Source organism: Lactuca serriola, chromosome 9 (genome assembly GCF_051521515.1).
Source record: "Lactuca serriola cultivar US96UC23 chromosome 9, Lser_US96UC23_V15, whole genome shotgun sequence".
In the NCBI taxonomy this organism is placed as follows: Eukaryota; Viridiplantae; Streptophyta; class Magnoliopsida; order Asterales; family Asteraceae; genus Lactuca; species Lactuca serriola.
The window spans coordinates 22,705,793-22,729,977 of NC_136416.1; the positions used below are offsets into that span (position 1 = coordinate 22,705,793).

Here is a 24,185-nt window from a genome sequence, read left to right on the forward strand (position 1 = left end):
TCCTGGTCAAAGTCAACCTTCATGGTTGACCCTACTCGCCGAGCCAACTTAGTGACTCGCCGAGTTCATGAACTCAGAAACCCCACAATTTGCGACTCGACTTGCCGAGTCACCCCATGACTCGTCGAGCCCTTCAAGCCAAGTCCTAGCCTGTCCAACTCACTGATTCAACTCAATTTTCTGATCCGCATTATTACCAGATGGGTTAGGGTTTGCGACCCAACTCGTCGAGTCGAAGAACAGACTAGCCGAGTTCACTTAAGTCATCCCCAAACAGACGGTTTCGGTCCATTCCACTGATTCCAACTCATAGATCTGGACTCCTAAGGCTAATTTTACACGTAAAGTTTCCAACTTTACGTGCATGCAAGGTGGTATTTGCTCAACACAAGATAGAGAGAAGGTCCAAGACATGAATACTCACATACATGCTAAAGGGCTAATACTTTATGCTTCCATGGACTCAAAGAAGTCTAGATCTGAAGTTGCAACCCCAGATCTAGACCCAAAACCCGAAATGGATCCTAACTATGCTAAAAAGCCCCAAATCATCATCCATCAATAGATCTAGAAGGGAAAAGCTCAAGGTAACGACTTGTTACCTCAGAAATGTGCCCAAGATGAAGTAGATTTTGGATCTACTCGAACTCCTTGATGCTAGCCTCTTGATCTACAAGTCTCCTTCACTATAATCCTCTTCCAAAGCTTCAAATCACTCAAAAATGGAGGTTTACACGATTTAGGGTTTGCTGACTCTCAAGGGGTAACAAAGAGGCTGAGGTGAGGACATAAGGTCCTTTAAATAGGGTGCAAACCCTATAATTTAGGGTTTTCTCTTCCCAGTACTGACTCGTCGAGTCCCGCCACCGACTCGGCGATTCGGATCACTTAACACGTGCCCAACACCCGCTCCGACTCGACAAGTTAAGACACCTACTCGTCGAGTCTATTCCCTTATGTACACATAGCACCCCGAACTTATATTCCTGAACTTAGGATGTTATAGATTGTCTCTTAGATAGAAATATTGACTGTCTGAACTTGGGAGTTAAGACACTAACATTGTATATAACTAACTAGGTTATAACCTGTGGACACCACAGATGAGAAATTTAAAAATAATTTTGATTAAATTATAACTTATTTATTGAAAAGTGATAAACTAATATTTACCAATTGATAAAGTATATGTTTTGTAAGTAATATGATAATGACATAATTATTGGTTGAAATCATGAAATGATAGTGGTTTGAATATCCCAGTATAATTTTCTATTTTTTCTTCTCTCTCTGGTCGTGACATCCATGTTCTTGTTTGATATATAATTAAGAATAAAAATAATGAAGTAAAATTAATAATTTGAAAGTAAGGGTTACATACGAATTGTTGCTCCTTTTGATTAACAAATTAAATAATAATCAAATATCAAATAAATGATAGTTGTAAATCACGGGAGTAATCAATTATTTTGAAACAATTATTAGTTTACATATTTATATTATGTCTTTAATTTTATAATGTATGGTTATAATTAATATTTAAAATGCTTTGAGGATATTTAGAACGTTTTTTAAGTATAAATTAATTACAAATATTCATCTTGTATAATGATATATATAAATTAAAGTGACTCATAAAATTATTGACCATAATATATTATAAAATGATATTATTAAGTTTTGAATGACACATTAAATTATAGTTAAATAAATAAAACATTTAAATTATTAATAAAAATGTTATTAATAAGTTGAATTCGTAAATGACTAATCAAATATTAAAAAAAAGCCTATTAATTTATAAATTTAGAAGTTATGTTAGTAAGTTTATATTATTGTTTTAAAATAAATATATAAACCGATAAGACAAATTAAATATGACGGTAATATAAACCAAACACAATCACTTATAAACTAAAATGATATACGAAATGTAATTTACTAAAATTAAGTCATTATTATATCTTAAACTAAAAATAAGTAAATAATGTTTTACCAATTGAAGTTAAAAATATGAAAGGCTTAACAATTTAAATGGATGCAGAGAGTATTAGTTGAGGTTATAGAAAATTACATAGAAAAATATTATTTCAAAACAAAAAAGAAATTAGAATAAAACATGATAATATAAAACTTTCAAATAAAAATATTGATTACGGTGTAATTATGTTATCCTTACAAACTTCATATTTTTACAATTCCAAATTTTTTTGTATTTTGGTAGTTATTAACCTATGATACTTATGTTGATTCTTAAATGAATATGTGATGTTCACTTTACTAAACATAAACATGTTATATTTACATTTTAATAAAAAAAAGTAACAATAAACATGTATATATATTTTAAAACTACAAGGGGAAAAGTTAAATTTTGGTAAAAGATGAAGGTTTCTTTCGATTCAAAGCCACAGTGGCCACGAGACATCGTCTCGTTAATTGTTTCCTCAGGCGATTGCTTGTCTTCTAACACTACTGATGACATTAATAACTCTCTCCGACAACCTTAAGGTATGTACCCTCTCTCTGTATGTAGATATAAAACTTAAGATCAGATGCATGCATGGTTTGTTTTTCTTGATTTCCCCTTTCAACGGTTAATTTGGGCTTTAATCGAGAAAATCATCAATTCTGGATTTTTGATTTAACCTAACCATCAAATCGAATTGTTTATGTAACCGATAGAGTTTAGGATTTGATGATGTTGTGTCTACAAACAGTGATTCATAAAGTGGAAGCTCAATTCATTCATTTTTTTAAAGATAATCGTAGTTGGATTCAAAAGCATGGCAGAAATTAGAAGGGCGTTTATTGTTTCTAAAGTTGGGATACAGTCATGAAATTGAATTATCAGTGCCTCCTGCTGTTCGTGTATTTTGTTTCAAACCAAATACCGTTTGTTGCACCGGAATCGACAAGCAAAGGGTGCACCAATTTGTTGTCGCCGTTCTAGCTATTAGTCACTGGAGGATTACAAAGGCAAAGGTATATGTCGATAAAGTTATAAAGAAAAAATAGCAATTGTATTTTTCAAGATAATCTATATGATTAAAAATTATACACCCAATCTAGGATTCTATTTACCTCTTAACACATGGCACCAATAGTGAAGTAGATTACTAACTACATACTATTGTAATGAGTTTTTCAGTTAATTATTTTTTTTAAAAGTATTGTTTCACCACCATACTTTTCAAGAATGTGATTACTCCTTATCAAATAGTTTTGAAAGCTAAATATAAGCATAAAGTAAATGAATTCATATCAGGTGTGAGAATCTAGTAAAAAAGGAGAAATTTCACCAAATTTAACTATTTTTGACTGCTGATGCGTCGGATGCCTGATGGTATAAATCATTTATGGCGATGAATTTTCTGTTTCAGGTAACTCTTCTTCATGTTAATGAATATCTTACACTCATTGGATGAGAAGATTTTTCCAACTACATATTATGGCAAACTGGATTCTCGTCTAGGGAAACTTTGTCTAAAGGTTAGTACCCCCAAAATAGAACAACTTGTATAGCATTCAACAAATATTCACTAAGGAGATTATACCCCGTTTGAGCAGATTAAGCAAATCCTCAAGTCCTATAAAATAATATGAAAGTAGAATGATATTATGGGTAAAATATGAAAATAAGATACTGTATAATAAAATGACAATATAAATAAATAATTGAGAGATTTGAGCTTTTTATAATTATTGAAGGTTAACTTCTAAAGCATATTGCTATTTGATGCATTTAACACCAAAACATGGATAAATAAATAGCAATGCACTTTGTTTTTTTTGATAAAAAAAAATAGCATCAACCAGAAACAAATAGATATTAACTCAAAAAATGCAATAAACATAAAATATTTATAAAGTAAAAAAGTAGATATGAATTTAGAAAATGCAACAAATATAAAATATGTATAATGTAAAAAAAAATAGCGTCGACTAGAAATAAATAGTTATGAATTCAGAGTACTTTTAAACATTTTGGGAAATAGCGACATACTTTTTATAGATTATTCAAAGTAGGATGCCTTAATGTGACCATTTTAACGTACACTGCCATTTTTTAGTTTCAGAATTATTTTAAAATGAAACTGTTTAATATTCTAAAGTTCATTGCTATTAAAAGTACATTTTCAAAAGTCAGATGTTATTATAGTTGGATTATTTGGTTAAAAATGATCCATGTAGTAGAATACACATTACAAAAATGGATAAAAAGTTTTTTTTTTTTAAACACAGCCAGATAGTAAGATTTTTCAATATCACATACAAACACACACACATTATGTGGTAAATCAACGCCAATAGAAAAAAAGGGGAAAATTTTAATACACTAACCCGTTGAATCTTAGTTGTGTGAAGCAAAAAGACATTTCTTCTATGTGTATAGGCTCGATGAGTTGAAAAAGAATGAGTATTATTTTTTCCTGGGATTATGTTGGTATTTATAATTTCTAAATGGCTGAGATGAGGAATAAAACTATTTAATATTTTATTCCAAAATCCGGCAATCATTCTTATCTCTTATAAAATTTGTTTTAATGTAGTACTATACAATTTATTAGCATTCCATATAAAATAATTAAGCATACCCAAGTGATGTGTTGAACTTGTATGAAGCAAATGTACGAAGCAAATGGAGTTCACAAATACGAATGAGTGTTTTATCTTTTGTTTTTTTATAGGAATTTGACCTTTTTGTCCCTTGGTTTAAAAGGGCAATATAAAACAATGTACTCTAATAAAATAACAATGTAAAAAAAATAGAATTATAAAAAAAGATGGAATAAGTCAAAAAAAAAAAATCCACAGTAGCGTTTAGTTTGACATTTTAGTTTAAGTGCATTATATTTTTCTTACAAATTTGGTTTATTTATGCAAGATTCCAAATTTATATAAGTATATTCCTATGTTTTTTAGGTATATTGTGATCAACCTGCCACCAACTTGTGATGTCTTCAATAATCTGTCGTTACTTTTTTTTTCTACCGTGAATCATGGCAATATTCCTTCAGGTATGATTGGTTTTTAAATATTATTTTGTCCATTATGTTTGCTTAGAATAATAGGATAAATACATTAATATTAATGTTTTTAAATTCAAACATCCATAATATCTTTGAATGTTGGCATATTGGTCTTCAAATGTAATGTTGGCACTTGGCAGATTGGTCAGTCACATTCAATACAATTTCAGAACATTAGTTCGAAACAGAAGATACATAAAAAGAACATAAGAGAAATAGAAGAACACAAAAAAACACACAATGAAAAAGAAAGAAAGTAAAAGTGCATTTGTCATAAATGTTACATGTTTATAACAATACACTTTCGAGTCATAACAGATACCTAAGAACACGTATATAATCAATAGCTAAATCATTAATTTTTAGATGATTATAAACTAACCTGATGGTTTGAACTTCTATGAATGAAAAGTTGTAGAATACGGAGTTGCTCTATAGAATTCAAGAATCAGGAATCCAAAGGTGCTCTATAAATTGTTACTGTGGAAAGGCTTTTATAACTGCAATAAAATGATGAGAGTACGTAATAATAAGGAATGGAGAAATAAGGAATAAGAAATTGATCATATACTAATTTGAATATACAAATATTTAGCCTATAAATCCGGAATTGTAATCGTATCTTTAGTGATTGAAAGGTTTTGCATATAATCAATATAAATTTAAATTTGATTGCGGCAGGTAATCTTATGATTTGAAATTCTAGCAATAGATGTGATTTGAAATTTAAATGTAGATACATTTTCTATGAGATAATTATTGTAGTATAAATTTGGTAGCTTATGAGCTCCTTTTTTGTAAGGATTTCGGAAATATTAATATTAGTTAACCTAAAACCATTGCTGATTTTATGGTTTTGATTGCAGGTATTTTAGGATATAAGATAATATCCTTCAAATAAGGAACACTAAAATGCAGATATGTAGGAATTGAATGTCGATTGATGCACTGATTTAGTGGGCGGGAAAAGTAGAGAGTATAATGTTGGAGAGAATGCCACGTGGTAGAAGGGTGGTGTAAAAGAAGGATATGTGGCACCTTAGAGAGATTTTTATTAGGAAGATAGATATCATAAAATACATGTTGAATAATGTTCTCTTAGATAGAAATATAGACTGTCTTAACATAAAAGAGAAAGATGACATAAAGATACATACATGTTAAAAAACGTAATTGCTCTAACTGATAATAGCTTAAAGATTGATTTACCAAAAGCTCATGAGAAGTAATTATCAGTATCACTTCATCATCTTGTGATTATAAAAAGATCCATAACACATAAAATTAAAAAAATTGTCTCAAGTATACCTTTAAACACATACCCAAATTGGTTAATATATAAAACTTTGCATGCACCAATATTTACATTTACTTTGCATTTACATTTGGAAAAGTTGTAATTTTTCTCTTACATCCATGAAACCATTCGCATAACTCTTCAAACTTTACCGATATAATCTATCACTTTGTGTTGACATATATGCAATATGCAAGCTACAATGTTCTTATATAGGCCAAATATTTCATTTAACCCATTAATTAAATAATACGATTTGAAGAGTTTTGGAAGTTACAAATCACAACATTTCAATTAATCATAAATTAAATTATATAAGATGAATAGTCTTGGTAGTTTCAAATGCATGAGGTTGGTTGAAGATTGCCTTGAACTCGGTGAGTCTATTAGTGGACTCGGCGAGTTAGGTCGCGAAACCCCAAACCCTTCGAGTTGAGACTCGAATCAGTGAGTCGGGTGGTGACTCAGCGAGTTGGTCAGGATAGGACTTGGAACTAGTTGGACTCGGCGATTCATAGACTGACTCGGCAAGTCGAGTCGCGAATAGAAAGACCCTGAGCATATGAACTCGGCGAGTCATTAGGAGGACTCAGCGAGTAGGGTTGACCTGGAAGGTTGGCTTTGACCAGGATTTTGACCTTGACCAGAGTTGACCTAGTTGACCTTTGGAGGTCAGTTGGACTAAGTGTTATATGGATACTGACAGCTCGGAGAGCTAGAGGAACAGCGGTTCAGGAGATTGTCGAGTAGCAGCCAGAGGTTTATTAGCAGAGCTCAGCAGTTCAGGTGAGTTTCCTTCCAGTAGGAACGAGTCTAAGGCCACAATGCCGGCCCGTTCAGTTAGCTGTAGTTTCGGACTTCGGTCCGATGTAAGGGACAAGGTCCCCAGTCAGTCAGCTTCGGACTTCGGTCCGATGTAGTAGTTAGTATGTTTGACGCCTCCGTGGCTCAGACAGGTTTATGTGTTTATGCTAATTGATATGTTATGCTATGCTGTGTTCAGTCAGTCAGCTTCGGACTTCGGTCCGATGTAGGGGACAAGGTCCCAGTCAGTCAGCTTCGGACTTCGGTCCGATGTAGTAGTTAGTATGTTTGACGCCTGTGGCTAAGACAGGTTTATGTGTTTGTGCTAATTGATATGTTATGCTATGTTGTGTTCAGTCAGTCAGCTTCGGACTTCGGTCCGATGTAGGGGACAAGGTCCCAGTTAGTCAGCTTCGGACTTCGGTTCGATGTAGGGGACAAGGTCCCAGTCAGTCAGCTTCGGACTTCGGTCCGATGTAGGGGACAAGGTCCCAGTTAGTCAGCTTCGGACTTCGGTTCGATGGAGGGGGCAAGGCCCCAGTTTGTCCGGACCTCGGTCCGATGCAGTGGGCAAGGCCCAGTACGTGCTTTATATGTATTGTATGGTATGTGGTAGTTTGGGGGAGCTCACTAAGCTTCGTGCTTACGGTTTTCAGTTTTGATTTCAGGTACTCGGTTTTCAAAAGAGGAGCTCGGGAAGATTGCGGTGCACACACCATAGTCAGTTAGCCTGGGAACGTTTGACTCTGATGATGATGTTATGTTTTGATTTAATACTCGAGAAATTATGTTATGACTTATGAAACGGTTTTTTTTATAAATATGAATTTAGTAATGTTTTAAAAGAAATTTTTAGTCGTGATTTTTGGATCGTTACAAGTTGGTATCAGAGCCTTGGTTTGAGGGATTCGGATACACCTCCGGGTGCATCTGAACTCAAACTAAGGGAAAGATAAAAAGATTTTCAAACAGAAAAATGTTTTCGAATGAGATTTTGAAAAGCACTTAGAAAGAAAGGAATTTTCAAACAAGATAAGGGTGTGGTGCATGCGATCAGCCGAGCTCAAGTAAGTACTCCCAAATTACCCATACAAGTTATGTTATGATTATCAGTATCAGTTCAGTTTCAGTTTCAGTTCCAGCTTCAGTAGAACAGCATGCTAGAATAGGACTAAGGATCTAGGATGATGCCTTATGTGCCTGCTTTATGTGTTTCAGCTTGATAAGAATTGCATGCTAGTATTGAGTAGACAGTAATAGGATAGCCTGTGTAGGTTATGCCTGATAGTTTGAGCTTAGCATTGTATGCTAGTGCAGTTTCTTGTTATGAGAATATTTTTGCCTGAGTATGTTTCCTTTATCCGAATGCTGCTTGCTTTGTGCTTTGTGGGACTCTGAGTGATGGGAGTTAGCCGTTAGGTGAATACGTCACGTCACATGTGATCAGGGTTGAATAATCTCAGAGTGTTGGATTTGGCCCTATTGCGCAGCTCTCGTCTGAGTCTAACCGTTGTAGGGACGAGTCTTTTACTCGAAGGATTATCTGAGCCTCGTCACAGGTGATGGTATTCAGGTGATGGCTAGTTGGCATTACAAGGAGGCCTTCAGCAGCTGAGGACTGGTTTGGGTGGAGTCGGAGGTTCCCTAGGGCAAGCCTAGGATGGGAGTAGCAGAGATCAGTAGATGTGATTTGGTGGAGTTGAGGTAACTCTTGAGGAAAGTACGGATAGATGTGGAAGGTAGTAGGGGCCCATACTACTGAAAGCAGAGGATCCGTACTCGATTCAAGAGGGACCAAGACGAAACCAGGGAATGGTGAAGTGAGTGAGAAATCCCTCAGCAGTAGTGTGTAAATTGATCAGGAATTGTTATATTTTCAACATGGTGACATTGCGCGAGCTACCAGTTAGCAGTTCAGGCGTCGAGGAGGGATCTGGCTCGGGCTTTAGAGTCGGGCAGCTTGATGATCAGATGAGGGTTTTCATTTCTGCAGAGATCACACGCAACATCATTGATCAGACTCCGGTGATTTTCGGATCGGTTAGAGAGGCCATTGTAGAGCTCATGGACCGTCATCTTGAGGCCTTCAGGGCCGGGATAGTTTCAGGGCAGATTGGGGCTCGTCTAGGTCCCGAATCTTATGGAGTTCAGGGATCCATCAGGGAGGGAGATCCCATTTCTAGTTTCTGCCATCAGGGGATAGGAGTGAGTGGGGCATCCTGTCTCCAAGAGAGACCTCTATATGATTGGATAGTTGAGGAAGTTTCGCGAGCCATTCGCGAGGATCTGCCCGACATGGTCGTGAGGATCACTGATAGATTGATCGAGAGGCTCTAGGATCACACAACTGTTGTTCAGTCAACGGGCAGGGAGTCGGAAAGGAAGAGGAAAACGGATGAGACTCAGGTAGCCCCAGGTTCGGGTAAGAGGCCCACGGGTTCGGATTTGAGGACGAGGAACTATCAGAACCGCAGTCGGTGCGGGAAGTGCGGAAGGACGCACATGGGTGTGTGCAGGCGTAGAAGTGGTGGCGATGCCGGATGTTTCAAGTGCGGCCAGATTGCTCATTTTAGTAGAGACTGTGTTGTTACCTTTGCCCAGGGACTTGACCCGATATGTTTACATTGCGGTCAGAGAGGCCACAAGAAGGCCCACTGTCCGAGTTTGTATACAGCCGGGCAGGTGCCAGCTCCTGCCCCTGGGACTTCAAGAGACCAACGGACGTCAGGGCCGGGCAAGGGCGCCTACGGCTCGGAGCCGAGTTTTCCGATAGATTTTAGCAGGGATTCGAGCAGCCCTGAGTGATGGAGGTATGTATCTTTGCTTTTCTATTATCTATTATTGTGATATTATTGTTATATTGCTGCATTGTTATCAGTAAGCTGGAGTGTTGAGGTATTATAATACCTGCTTGTGGTCGAGTTTTATGCCATCTGCATACCTTGGAATTCGAATGGTGGATTGGAGGTCGTCCCCTCCAGATCAGGTTACTTCGGATACAGTAACTGTAGCATGTATGTGTAAGATGCAGTAGTGCCTTACTACTTGCGGAAGGCGTTAGTCGGGTAATGATTAGTTATATTTTCAGTAGTGATAACTCAGAGTTTTTAGTGGAGTAGCTAGCGGTCAGTAAGGAAGTGGGTTGGGGAGGTGCACCCCAAACGCAGGTTCTCGGGATGTAGTCCTTAAAGCAAATACAGTTAAGGATCGAAGGGTGCTCAGTCAGATAGCAGGAAGGGTACGGATCTGGTAGGAGTTAGTTGGAGCGCTGGCAAGGGTAAGAGTCGGCGGACAGCATATCACCCTTTTAATGGAAGGAGGGTTGGAAATCCTTTCAACCAGTGAGTAGTAAGGATCTAGTCGAATCCAAGTAGGGGAGAACCCTCCGAGTATACAAGGATAAGAGTCACGTAGACTCAGAATGAGTGCGCGTCCTCTGAGAGGACATGTTAGTATCACAGTGATCGATGGATCGAGATGGTTAGAAGCTGGTGGAGAATCCTGGATTGGAGGACCACCCGTAGAGGCTCGAGTGAGTCGGGATGAGGATCCTGAGAACAGTTAGCAAGAGATGCCTTTGTATTAATAGCCAGTGGCAGAGTCAGCATGCAGGATTGCGTAGACTCAGGAGTTGGGAGTTTGGAAACTTCCCAACAATAGCTTCTTGTATCCGGATTAGTAGACGGTTGGTTTGGAAACCAAGCCGAAGAGTTCCTCGACGAAGCGCTAAGTATATCAAGGATATAAGATGTCGAGGATGATGCAGTATTCAAAGATTGAGGGCTGTTTTTGAGGAATCAGGATGAGGAATCACTAGCGGGACTAAGGATAGTCAGGATGTCCTCGGGGTAGTAGTGTTGTAAGTCTGCGGGGGTAGCCGTAGCATTCACTAGCAGTCAGATAGTAGTAGTGTTGTAAGTCTGCGAGGGTAGTCGTAGCATTCACTAGCAGTCAGTAGTAGTAGTGTTGTAAGTCTGCGGGGGTAGCCGTAGCATTCACTAGCAGTCAGATAGTAGTAGTGTTGTAAGTCTGCGGGGGTAGCCGTAGCATTCACTAGCAGTCAGATAGTAGTAGTGTTGTAAGTTTGCGGGGGTAGCCGTAGCATTCACTAGCAGTCAGTAGTAGTAGTGTTGTAAGTCTGCGGGGGTAGCCGTAGCATTCACTAGTAGTCAGTAGTAGTAGTGTTGTGAGTCTGCGGGGGTAGCCGTAGCATTCACTAGCAGTCAGATAGTAGTAGTGGTGTTGTAAGTCTGCGTGGGTAGCCGTAGCATTCACTAGCAGCCGGATAGTATTAGAAAGTTGTAAGTCCGCGAGCGTAGTCGCAGCCTTTATCGAATTGATAGACAGCATGAGCGCGTTGTTGGGCGCAGGAAAGCAGTAGTTCACACCCGTTCGGGTGCAGCAGTGAGGATATGGGAATCCATGAGTTAGATTTCGGATTTCCAAGTATTTCAGTTATGAGATCAGAGTAGTAGTGGACCAATGGGGTTCGGGCATGTTAAGGGTTGCCCTCAGTCGGGGAGCCGTCGTGTTGTTAGTCACGAAATTTATGATGTCAGGATGTGACGTATGGACCCGATCGGTTGGATCGGAAGGATGTTAGAGCCACAGGGACAGGATAACTAGTGGAAGCTAGTTCCAGAGAAAGATCTCGAACAGAAGTCGTGGGAGCGACTAAGCAAGGAGTCCTTTGACTCCACAGTTGAGTTGGAACTCAACGTTTCAGTCAGATCAGTGTTTCAGGCATCTTAGTGTTTCAGCCAGTTCAGTGTTTCAGGTAGCTCAGCGTTTCAGTAAGTTCAGTGTTTCAGGCAGCTCAGTGTTTCAGTCAGATCAATGTTTCAGGCCGTTCAGCGTTTCAGTCGGTTTAGCGTTTCAGGCAGTTTAGAGTTTCAGACATGTTCAGTATTGCAGGCAGTTCAGTGTTTGGAAAGTTTCAGAGTTTTGGGCAGTATTAGTATTTGTGTTGGAAGGCAAGTGCTGGCGGTATAGTTGGTTGATTTGGAAATGGCAAGTCCCTCTCAGCAGGATCAGTCGAGCCTTTTTCCAAGTATAAGTGATTTGTAAGGATAACTAGGCAGGTAGCTTTTCTTTCAGGATGGAAGGCTCGAGTTACCAGGAGTTGAGTAATCAGATGGGATATAAGCAAGCTGGTTCCAGCAGCTTCGTTTCAGTAGTGACCGGCACTGTGAATGGCTGGAGTGATGGACAATAGGGTGTTAGTTTTCCCAGATAGAAAGTTGGAGGCATTTCGCAGGACAGTTGGCCATAGCAAACTTCGAGGACGAAGTTTAGTTTAAGTGGGGGAGAGTTGTAACACCCGAGATCAGAAAGGTCAAGAAAAGAAAGGAAAAACCCTAAGTTGAAGAGGGTTGACTCGTCGAGTCTAGGGAGGAACTCGGCGAGTCGGAGCGGGATCCGGGTGTAAAGCAATTGACCGACTCGGCGAGTCGGCAAGTGGACTCGACGAGTCAGGTCTCGGTTTGGAAACCCTGATTTCGGGACTTGGTATCCTATTTAAGCATCTTATTCTCTTTCCTAGGGCTCAGTTGCGGCTCTATAGTCCAGAACCAGAAACCCTAAGCCTCCATTGTTGCTCATTCAAGCTCTCTTGTCATTTTGGGTGGTTTGAAGGAAGAAGGAAGAAGGCACACATTGGGGATTCAAGAATTGGTAGTAGATCCAGAGTTTGTGAGGTCTTCCAGAGCATTTGAAGGTAATGAGTCGTGACCTTCCCCCTTTTTCATAAAGATCAACCTTTATCATGGGATTTGGGGCTTTTAGGACAAGTTCTTGAGCCATTTCGAGTTAGAAGCCCAGATCTGAAGTTGCTACCTCAGATCTATGTGTATCTTGGCCTAGAGAGTTATAAAGCATCAGTCTATGGGTTCATTGTTGAACCCTTTTGTCTTAAACCCTAGTTTAGGGTGAATGGTGCCTAGATCTCCTTCTCTACACGTAAAGTTTGCAACTTTACGTGGGGAATAGGCTTGGGGAGGGTAGATCTGCAGTATGGAGTCTATGCATGACTCAAAAGTCCTCTGCATGTATGGAGATCTGAATAGACTCGGCGAGTCCTTCGAGTGGACTCGGCGAGTAGCTTGAAGATGAGGAGGAACTCGACGAGTAGGATGAACAGCTCGTCGAGTCGGATGAAGTTAAGCATGAACTCGGCGAGTTGGAAGAACAACTCGACGAGTTGGTTGAAGATTGCCTTGAACTCGGTGAGTCTATTAGTGGACTCGGCGAGTCAGGTCGCGAAACCCCAAACCCTTCGAGTTGAGACTCGAATCAGTGAGTCGGGTGGTGACTCAGCGAGTTGGTCAGGACAGGACTTGGAACTAGTTGGACTGGGCGAGTCGAGTCGCGAATAGAAAGACCCTGAGCATATGAACTCGGCGAGTCATTAGGAGGACTCGACGAGTAGGGTTGACCTGGAAGGTTGACTTTGACCAGGATTTTGACCTTGACCAGAGTTGACCTAGTTGACCTTTGGAGGTCAGTTGGACTAAGTGTTATATGGATATTGACAGCTCGGAGAGCTAGAGAAACAGCGGTTCAGGAGATTGTCGAGTAGCAGCCAGAGGTTTATTAGTAGAGCTCAGCAATTCAGGTGAGTTTCCTTCCAGTAGGAACGGGTCTAAGGCCACAATGCCGACCCGTTCAGTTAGCTGTAGTTTCGGACTTCGGTCCGATGTAGGGGACAAGGTCCTAGTCAGTCAGCTTCAGACTTCGGTCCAATGTAATAGTTAGTATGTTTGACGCCTCTGTGGCTCAGACAGGTTTATGTGTTTATGCTAATTGATATGTTATGCTATGTTGTGTTCAGTCAGTCAGCTTCGGACTTCGGTCCGATGTAGGGGACAAGGTCCCAGTCAGTCAGCTTCGGACTTCGGTCCGATGTAGTAGTTAGTATGTTTGACGCCTCCGTGGCTAAGACAGGTTTATGTGTTTATGCTAATTGATATGTTATGCTATGTTGTGTTCAGTCAGTCAGCTTCGGACTTCGGTCCGATGTAGGGGACAAGGTCCCAGTTAGTCAGCTTCGGACTTCGGTTCGATGTAGGGGACAAGGTCCCAGTCAGTCAGCTTCGGACTTCGATCCGATGTAGGGGACAAGGTCCCAGTTAGTCAGCTTCGGACTTCGGTTCGATGGAGGGGGAAAGGCCCCAGTTAGTCCGGACCTTGGTCCGATGCAGTGGGCAAGGCCCAGTACGTGCTTTATATGTATTGTATGGTATGTGGTAGTTTGGGGGAGCTCACTAAGCTTCGTGCTTACGGTTTTCAGTTTTGGTTTCAGGTACTCGGTTTTCAAAAGAGGAGCTCGGGAAGATTGCGGTGCACACACCATAGTCAGTTAGCCTGGAAACGTTTGACTCTGATGCTGATGTTATGTTTTGATTTAATACTCGACAAATTATGTTATGACTTATGAAACGGTTTTTTTTATAAATATGAATTTAGTAATGTTTTAAAAGAAATTTTTAGTCGTGATTTTTGGGTCGTTACACTATAACTTTTATTATAACATTTATATTAACTCTTCATATTTAAATTACATATCTCTTCAAATACATTAATGTTTTTAATGAGCAAAACTTTACAACCTTATAAAAGAAAGGAAATGAAAAAGTTATTAGTGATTACTAATTAATAATCATAAGTTAAAAATTCTTGAGTTGTAACTAATAAATATACAAAAATTAGAAAACTCTTGAGCTGTAATGTGAATTTCAAATAAATGCGGTACTTGGAAATGTATATTTATTATTATTATTATTATTATTATTATTATTATTATTATTATTATTATTATTATTATATTCTTCTAAATAATTGGTTTTGATGTATCATTTTAATCCCTTCAATTATTAAACATAAAGATATTTAATTATAAATTTATAACATACATAGGTGCATATACATGTTAAACAAATCGCATATAATATATATATTTTTGTAAATGTGATATGTAATTCTTGTCGTAGTAATATGGATAAATTACTTTCATATGAAGAACATATCATGATAAGTCTATCATAATTACATATCAAATGTTCAAAATTATGTTATCTTTTAAATATGTTGTGTAGGATAACCCAATAAAAAAATAATAAAAAATAAACATAATCAAAATAGAAAAACTACAATCAAATAAATAAGAGCATTGGGTGGTTGAATATATAAATAAAGATGTTACATAAACATACATTTAAATCAAAAGAAAAAACTAACATTCGTCAACTTTGCTCAAACAAAAAAACCTATATCTATTTTGTGAATCTTCTTTCTTCATTTAACACCATTCAACCATAGAAACTTGATGACAATTCTTCACCAACCTGCAATCAATATATTTTTCCTGAAAAAGAAGAAGCAGAAAGATATTCCAAGCAAAACATTGATGTTTGGAGAGTCACATTCAAGAATGAGTAATACACACAAATCACATATAAAGATTAAATGAAAAACTGAATATAAAGAAAGAATAGAAAAGCTTCATTTGTTTTGGTTGAAAGAAAAAATCATATTACAATTACCATCGATGCGACATAACCCATTTCTTCAAATCATCATATTTTGATCGTGAATGCTTCAACTATATGAAAACTTTTGAATCACAATATCTTCAAATCCTTCTTACATGTAAGATTTTATATAACACAAGAGACACAAAAGATTGGCATTTTTATAGTAAACTTTTCATTAAATTCTAATTAAACATAATATAAGTTATAAAACTTTTGAGTGTTAAATCATAATTAAGAAAACTTTTGAGTTGCATTAGTTAAAAAAAGGGGTTTCAAATGAATGTGGTTTGAGAAAGTTAAAAAAGGGGGTTTTAAATGTATGAGATTCAAGAAAAAATGTTAGCTTTATAAGTATATATGACTAGGCAAATGCCCGCGCGTTGCACAGAAACATCTATATATTTGAAGTGTTTACAAATATATGTTTTTGTAATATAACAATAACGTTGTTGTTGAATTTTATATAATAATTCGTATATTAAATTTATATAATATATTGATTATTTTGAATTATATGATAATATATACATCTATTATAATTGCATAATCTCAATCGTTTGAATGACTTCTACCAACAAGTTACACATGAATAAAATTAAATATAATATATTTTTATGTTATTTATAGTTTTTGTTATAGTTAATTAATTTTTTAAAAATTATTTTCTTAATGTTTCAATTTCTATCATTATAATTATTTAAAACATCAAACATTGTTATTTCATTTTAAAGGTAACAATATAATCATTTATATAGAGTTCTTTTTAATTATTGTTATTGTAAGTTGTTTTAAGCTACTTATTTGAAAACTTTTAATGATTCTAAAAATATATTTAGGAAATATTTTAGTTAAATTGATATTACAATTTAATTTTTGCATTTATCACTACAATTTATCACTTTTAACTATTTACAAAATATTCTTTGGTTTTTTAAGTGAAACTGAATTTTATATTTAAGTTGACATTGTAATGGTAGTATTTAAATTAACAATTTAAGTATTTTGTCCAAACTGTTCAGAAGTTGTAGTTTTAAACTGAAAATTGATTAAATACAACAACATTTTAAATATAATAAATTAAGTATAATGTTTTAAAAGTTAAAGACATAACTTTATAAGTAGATGTAAATATAGTATTTTAAAATTGAAATTTAGTTTATTTATGATTACACTTTAAGTTTGATATTTGTTTAACCTTATTGACCAACTTATATTCATTATTAGAAAGACACTATAATTTATCACTTTTAACTATTTACAAAATATTTTTTGGGTTGTTTAAATTAAACTAAAATTTATATCTAAGTTGACCCTTAATGTTATATTTAAATTAATAATTTAAGTATTGTATACAAATTGGTCCAAAATTGTATCTTTAACATGATAATGGTTTACATTCAACAATATATTAAAACTAATAAATTAAGTATAATGGAGTATGTTAAAAGTTAAAAAACATAACTTTATAAGTAGAAGTAAAGGTCTTAATTTAATATTGAAATTTAGTTTATATATGGTTACTCTTTAGGTTTGATATTTATCTAACCTTATTAACCAACTTATAATTATTATTAGAAAGAAATTAAAAAGTCATGGGAGTTTCAAATGAATTTGGTGAAAGGAAAAATGCATGAGAGTTTGAAATGAATGTGGTGAAAGGAAAAATGCTTCCTTTATGATATGATATAGATGTGTGTAGTAAACCTGAGTAAACTAGTATTTTAATATTGAATTATAAATATCTCCTATTTTCAAATTGAACAGATGTTTTCTAATATGTCGCCGACGTTCAAAATGAAACTAATGAATACGCTTTAAATTCAAACTAGAATATTGGTTTTAATACAAACCAGGAGGTTTCCTGTGCTTCACGGCGTCGAAGGGTAGTGCATATACTTGTGGTTTATTCGGGGTCGTCTATTTTGAATGCCAATTAGCTAATTCTATGAAAATGATAGTTTTACCCCTGCCTCTTCATCTAAGTGCACACTTGAATATTCAGAAAGTTTAAAACGAATATCTTAGTTAGCTAAAATACAATGTAGAAGGAATCCACCCACGTGGGATGTCAAGTGATGGGGCTTATTTAATAGTCACCAAATAATTTGATGTCGTGTGAAAATCCATTAAACTATTTTACCATTATGCAAGAAATAAAAGTTTTGTTTCATTTTTTTGTTTAAAGGACTTGCAAAATTGTAGTGCAATTTTATGACCATAAATAAACATATATATATGGAAAAAGTGACATGGGAAAGGGAAGCTACATAAAAAATCATAATAACAAAAATGAAAACCACATTAACACACCTCAATTTAGAGATAATTGTAACGCCCGTAGATCCGGGCTAGTCAATTTAGAGATAATAGGAGTTGAAAACGAATTTTCGACAAAAGTAATCTTAACCAAGTTGTAGAATATGTCTCAAGGGTTCCGTACATATAAAGAACGCCGAAATCCGAGTTATAACGAAAAAGTTATGGTCCGTCGAAGTTTTTCGGCAAAACCGGCACGGCACCGAGAGACGTAAATAGTGAATTTAAGATAGAGGACTTTTTAGCCTTAGGGGTCTAAATGAAAGTTGTAGAATATGTCTCCATCTACGTGTGGATATAAAGAACGTCAAAAACGGAGTTCGTATGCAAAAGTTATGGCATTCCGAAGATTTAGCTTTTAAAAACCCTAAACTAGCTAATTCACGACGTTAGTTTTATGACGCTCACGACATTCTGTCATAATTCGGAATCTAGAAGCTGCGAGAGGATACGATCCAATTCACGACGTGAGTTTTATGACTCTCACGACGTGAGGGATAATTCTGTCATAAATCGGAATCTAGAAGCTGCGAGAGGATAAGATCCAAAATTCACGACGTGAGTGTTATGACACTCACGACATGAGGAGTCACATGGCCACATTTCGAAGCTAGGGACGCAAATGGCAAGTCTACGGAGTGAATCATGAGACTCACGACGTGAGTTTTATGACACTCACGACGTGAGTGTCATAAAAACTTACTATAAATAGCAAGATCGACCCATTCACTTCCTTACACCATTTCTCACTTCTCTCTCTAACTTCTTTCTCTCTCTAGCTCTCCTAAACCCCCCTAAACCCTAAGTAAACCCCCTAGCTCCCGAAGGAAGCCCGAGGCTCCCGGAGTCCCGAGAAAAGAGCCTTTCGGCTCGGGAACGCTGCTCCAGCGAAGCCCGGTTTTCGAGAAAACCCGCTGTAAGTTTTATCGAAGTAAAATTGTTTTGAGAGTATCGAAGCGTTGTCCGAGTGCTGAGTCACCACCTACTCAAGTGAGTGCATAGTTACTTTCATCTTACACATAGATATGAAGTATTTTATATATATTACGTGCTATGTGTGCATATTATCTGAGTACTTGTTGTCTATGCTAGATGAACGATTTTATACATGTTTTAAATGATTTAAACTGTATATGTATTTTATATCTACGATAATGTTGGGGTAAAACATGGGTAGATGTAATAGATGGAATATGAGTTGGATGATGAGTTGAAAGGTGTTATAGACCACGAGGTGAGGGTGAGAGGTGGACGATGTGATAAGCCTTTCCCAAATGATGGCCCCGTCATTCAGCAGAGTATGGATGACAACCACAGACTATTCTAGACAGTCCAGTGGAACACTAGCAGGCTCGCAATCTATAGGTGTTGTGAACGATGTGTTCACCTGGTGTACTCTAAACCCTGGCGTCCATGCAGACTTGGTGCCTAAACCTTGGTGATCATGCAGACTTGATACCTAAACCTTGGTGATCATGCAGACTTGATGCCTAAACCCTGGCGACTATGTAGACTTAGTGCCTAAGCCCTGGCAACTATGCAGACTTAGTGCCCGTTGTGTAAACCGTGGCAACGATGGACTCCGTGCCGATTCCTTAGGATGGTCCTTAGGAATGAATGAACGAGGAATAACTGATTCTTAGGGTAGATCCTTAAGACTAAAGATGATAATGGGGATGGGTAATTGGGTTTATTGTTTGATTGTTTAAACATAATAATTATATTATTGTGGGTTGAAAACCCTATGTACTCACCAGGTTCCCCAACCTGACCCACTCAGCTTATTTATATCACAGGTGTCGATATGAAGTGACATTACACTGAGAGATTAAGGAGATATAAATCACTAGTGTAAATGAACGTAAGTTTTGTTTATGCTTATGTTTCTGTATTGACGATGACATCCCAAATGTTTTAAAATGAATAAAATACGTTTCTTCGGAAATCCTTTGATAATGTATTTATCGTGTTTTTCTGGGAATAAATTCCGCAACATTTTTATTAAAAGAGGTACTCTGATTTACATAAAGCATAAGCAAAAAAAATCGGTCTTTTCTGGCTGTGAAAATGGGGATGTCATAGAAAATAATGTGCATAAACTTCAATTGCAATACCAAAGTCAGGAGGTTGACAATGCATTTATTGATAAGATTATATCAACACAACAATATGATAATATTGTTCTTGATATATGATGAAACAGATAAAGATACGGTAGGTGTTCTTGTAATAGAATTTATACTAATAGAATCATATTCAATATTCAGTTTTCCAAATTGATTAACGACCATTCAAATTCAACCCCTATCCTTTTTACCCACCACCTCTCCACCTGAAATTTTCAGCTATACACATCTGCAGAGCTTGTGCAGAGTTTGCTTAGCTACACATTTGAATTGAAACTTGAATTTTCCTTGAAACAAAGGCTTACAACATTGGATTAAACACTTTCATTTTTGTTTATTTCCATTGTTTATATTTCTAGGTCAATCAACTCCAGTAATCCGCATTGGTGTTTCTCATTGACATCAGTTTCCTAAAACAAATAGAACAATTTATTTATATGAGTATGAATTGTATTAGTGATATCCTATAACTCCGCATCAACATGGCAAGCTTCGTTTGCACTGATAATTTGTCAATTGTATACGACTTAATCAAACAAACATGGTATATTAGGTAGAACCGTATTAAGGATCCCATGCTTTGCAACTTCAGTTAATCATACCTGCACATGACACAGTTCAAATAAATTGCAAGAACATAACCACATGAATTAGAATAAAGAAAAAAATTATCAAAAAAAGCTAGGCTTCAAATATCGCGGTTCTATGCCTTATCTGCTCTGATTGTTCTCAAATTCAAAATTTTATGCCTTTTCGTGGTGCCATTTTCATGATTCGTGGCGCTAAACCCGAGTTTCATGGTAAGTTTGATTTTGATCCATATTAGTTCCATCTTTATCAAGATCTTTTCCTTTATCATCAACTCTGATTTAAACTACATTTATCCAATATTAAGCATATTGAATATAAAATATCTTATAATACAACATTCTGGAACAATTTATTAAGATAAATAGTAAATACTCAAAATATATGACTAATTTAGGCAATATCAATAGTAAATACATTTAAAACAAGAATTGAACCATGATTATTAGATGAACCTATGGAAAATGGACCAGAAGAGTCGATCATAGTCGTGGAATTTGGTGTTTGATTCAAATGTGATGATCAAATTAATCGAAAGAACATATGACGAAGATGTTAGTATGTTAGAATTTAGGGTTTAGGCCCAACACCCTTAGGTTTTAGGTTAGGCTAAGGGCCCCTTAATAAATAAATATATTCTATAACGTGGTATTAAAGCTTTAGATTAAAACCTTACTACTGACCACAACCCGTAGCCGCCACCCTCCACCTCCAATGACATTCTCTCATAATCGTTGGAGGTGTGTAACACCTCAAAATTTTCATTTTTAATTTACCAAAAATAAAGTTTCACAAATCAAGTTATCAACCACATAATTATCTAAAACAATCACTATCACAAAATATCAGAGTTCTCAAACTGTCCCAGTAGCAAATCTCCCCAGCGAGTGTGTACAATAAGACTTTCGCCTTCCTGCGGTCCTCAAAAGTACCTGAAAAACGTAAATCAACAACTGTAAGCACGAAGCTTAGTGGGTTCCCCAAACTACCACATACAAGAAAACATAAATAAGCAGCTATGAGTTATCAGTAACCGTGGGGACTATCAACAGTCCCAATGAGCAACAGCGTGCCCTTTGGGTTATCAGCAACCCTAGAGACTATCCGTAGTCTCAGTCACACATAAACAACATAATACAAATTATTGCAAATCTCCCCAGCGAGTGTGTATAATAAGACTTTCGCCTTCCTGAGGTCCTCAAAAGTACCTGAAAAACGTAAATCAACAACTGTAAGCACGAGGCTTAGTGGGTTCCCCAAGCTACCACATACAAGACAACATAAATAAGCAGCTATGGGTTATCAGTAACCCTGGGGACTATCAATAGTCCCAATGAGCAACAACATGCCCTTTGGGTTATCAGCAACCTTGGAGACTATCTGTAGTCTCAGTCACACATAAACAACATAATACAAATTATAGTTAGACCCAGCTGGTCATAAAAAGTACAACTATTCTACCACACAATTAAGAATAAGTGAGGATACTCACCTGCTACTAACGACAAGTAAATCTCACACCCGAACTGTCAAAACTAGACTCCACCTAATCAACGAAATAATTAACCCTAATTAATAATTAAGTTCTAAAACTCAACCAGTGAGTCCAAATCCTACAACTAAGTCCTATAAGGGAAAAAAAGACTTTTTTTCCCTTCTCATGGTCCAAAACCCTAAGTCTTGACATAAAGTCAAAAGTCAATGAAAGTCAACTGCCCAACACGTACATTAGGCGTACACTTCCTTATGCGGGGCGTACAACGCGATCAAGACTAATCGGGGGCGGAACCGAGTACACACGATGTATTTTGCCTGCTTTCATTTTCACCCACTTTGTGTCTTAATCCTTTAAGACAACTAACCCAACCTCAGATATGACCATTCTAAGATGTCTTAATCCATAAATCGTTGGCTTTAATCCGTTGCATAGCTAGGGAGGTCCTAGTGCAACAAACTCTGACTTCCAACACACTCTAAGCTACTTTGCTCATGCATGATCCTTAGGGAATGATCAAGCAATCATTTTTATAAATATATAAGTACTAAGATGCATGAAAGGACAGCTAAAGTTCCCTGGAGTGCTCCAATCTCATAAAGGTCAAATCTTGGGGACAAAAAGCTCATAAACTTAACCCATTTAGATCAAATAGAAAACTCATCAAGGTATAAACTTTATACCTGAAAAGGATGCACAAGGAGGAAGGTTTTTCGATCTACAATCTTGCAAGAAACCACTTCTTCTTCTCTAGACTCCTTCTTTAACAAAATGCACCAAAAACACTCAATAAGCTCTCAAAACTCACACAAGAAACTTAGACTCGAAACTAGGGTTAGAGGATGGAATGGTGGTTGGTAAGCATGATTCAAAGGGGCCATAAGATTGGTTAAATAGGGAGCAATCCTTAAAATAGGGGTTTGGAGTCTGGGCTAGTACGCTCGGTGTACCATACGTACGCCCAACGTACTAGCATATCACCCACGTGAAACGACCCAAAAATACCACCCAAAAATTTCGATTTTTATTATAACAAAAACCACGAAAATGAGTATCACATAAATAAACCATATGTTGCGTGTTTCAAAAACCATAATAAAACACTGTGAGAAAAACTGTATCACAACTGTATCCAAACATATCAAGAAACTGAATCAACTCCCAGGACAAAACTGAAGCTGTGGTGTTTGCGATGCCATCATCCCGAGCTCTTCCCTTTCCTTGCGGAAGTACCTGAAACCAAACTGAAATTGTAAGCACGAAGCTTAGTGAGCTCCCCCAAACTACCACATACCATACAATACATATAAAGCACATACTGGGCCTTGCCCACTGACTGGGACCCCGTCCCCTGCATCGGACCGAAGTCCGGACTAACTATCTGGGACCCCGTCCCCTGCATCGGACCAAAGTCCGAAAACTGACTGGGACCCCGTCCCCTACATCGGACCGAAGTCCGAAACTGACTGGGACCCCGTCCCCTGCATCGGACCGAAGTCCGGACTAACTGAACACAACATAGCATAACATATCAACTAGCATAGACACGTAAATCCTGTCTGAGCCACGGAGGCGTCAAACATACTAACTACTGCATTGGACCGAAGTCCGGAAACTACTGCTAACTGAATGGGCCGGCATTGTGGCCTTAGACCCGTTCCTACTGGAAGGAAACTCACCTCGTGAACTGGCTGCTGTGTGTATGGCTCTGGAAGCTAACTGCTGCAGCTCCGGTATCTCCCCGGCTACAAATCCATAAACACACTCAATCAGATGCTAATCACTGCATTGGGTAAAATGACTCTTTTACCCCTGGTCAAAGTCAACTCTCCCGGTCAAAGTCAACCTACAGTTGACCTAACTCGCCGAGTTGGGCCGCTAACTCGCCGAGTCCCTAGTCTCACTTCTCAACCCTATTCGTGGCTACTCGTCGAGTATGGCATCGACTCGACGAGTACCCTCTCGATTCAAGAACTCAGACAATCTGCATCCGAC

At 37.2% G+C, this 24,185-nt stretch overlaps 1 long non-coding RNA gene across 4 annotated transcripts; it reads left to right on the forward strand.

Moving 5' to 3' along the window:
• Positions 1–2,385: 2,385 nt before the first annotated feature.
• Positions 2,386–7,825, forward strand: LOC145074970 (uncharacterized). Of its 4 annotated transcripts, none has more exons than XR_013692223.1 (5): positions 2,386–2,511; positions 2,763–2,985; positions 3,384–3,492; positions 4,927–5,021; positions 5,900–6,247. It is a non-coding gene; the product is annotated as an uncharacterized LOC145074970 (long non-coding RNA). The 4 variants fall into 4 exon arrangements; XR_013692224.1 differs by lacking the exon at positions 5,900–6,247 and adding an exon at positions 7,803–7,825 and having other exon boundaries at positions 2,392–2,511; positions 2,721–2,985; XR_013692222.1 differs by having other exon boundaries at positions 2,392–2,511; positions 2,721–2,985.
• Positions 7,826–24,185: the final 16,360 nt, after the last annotated feature.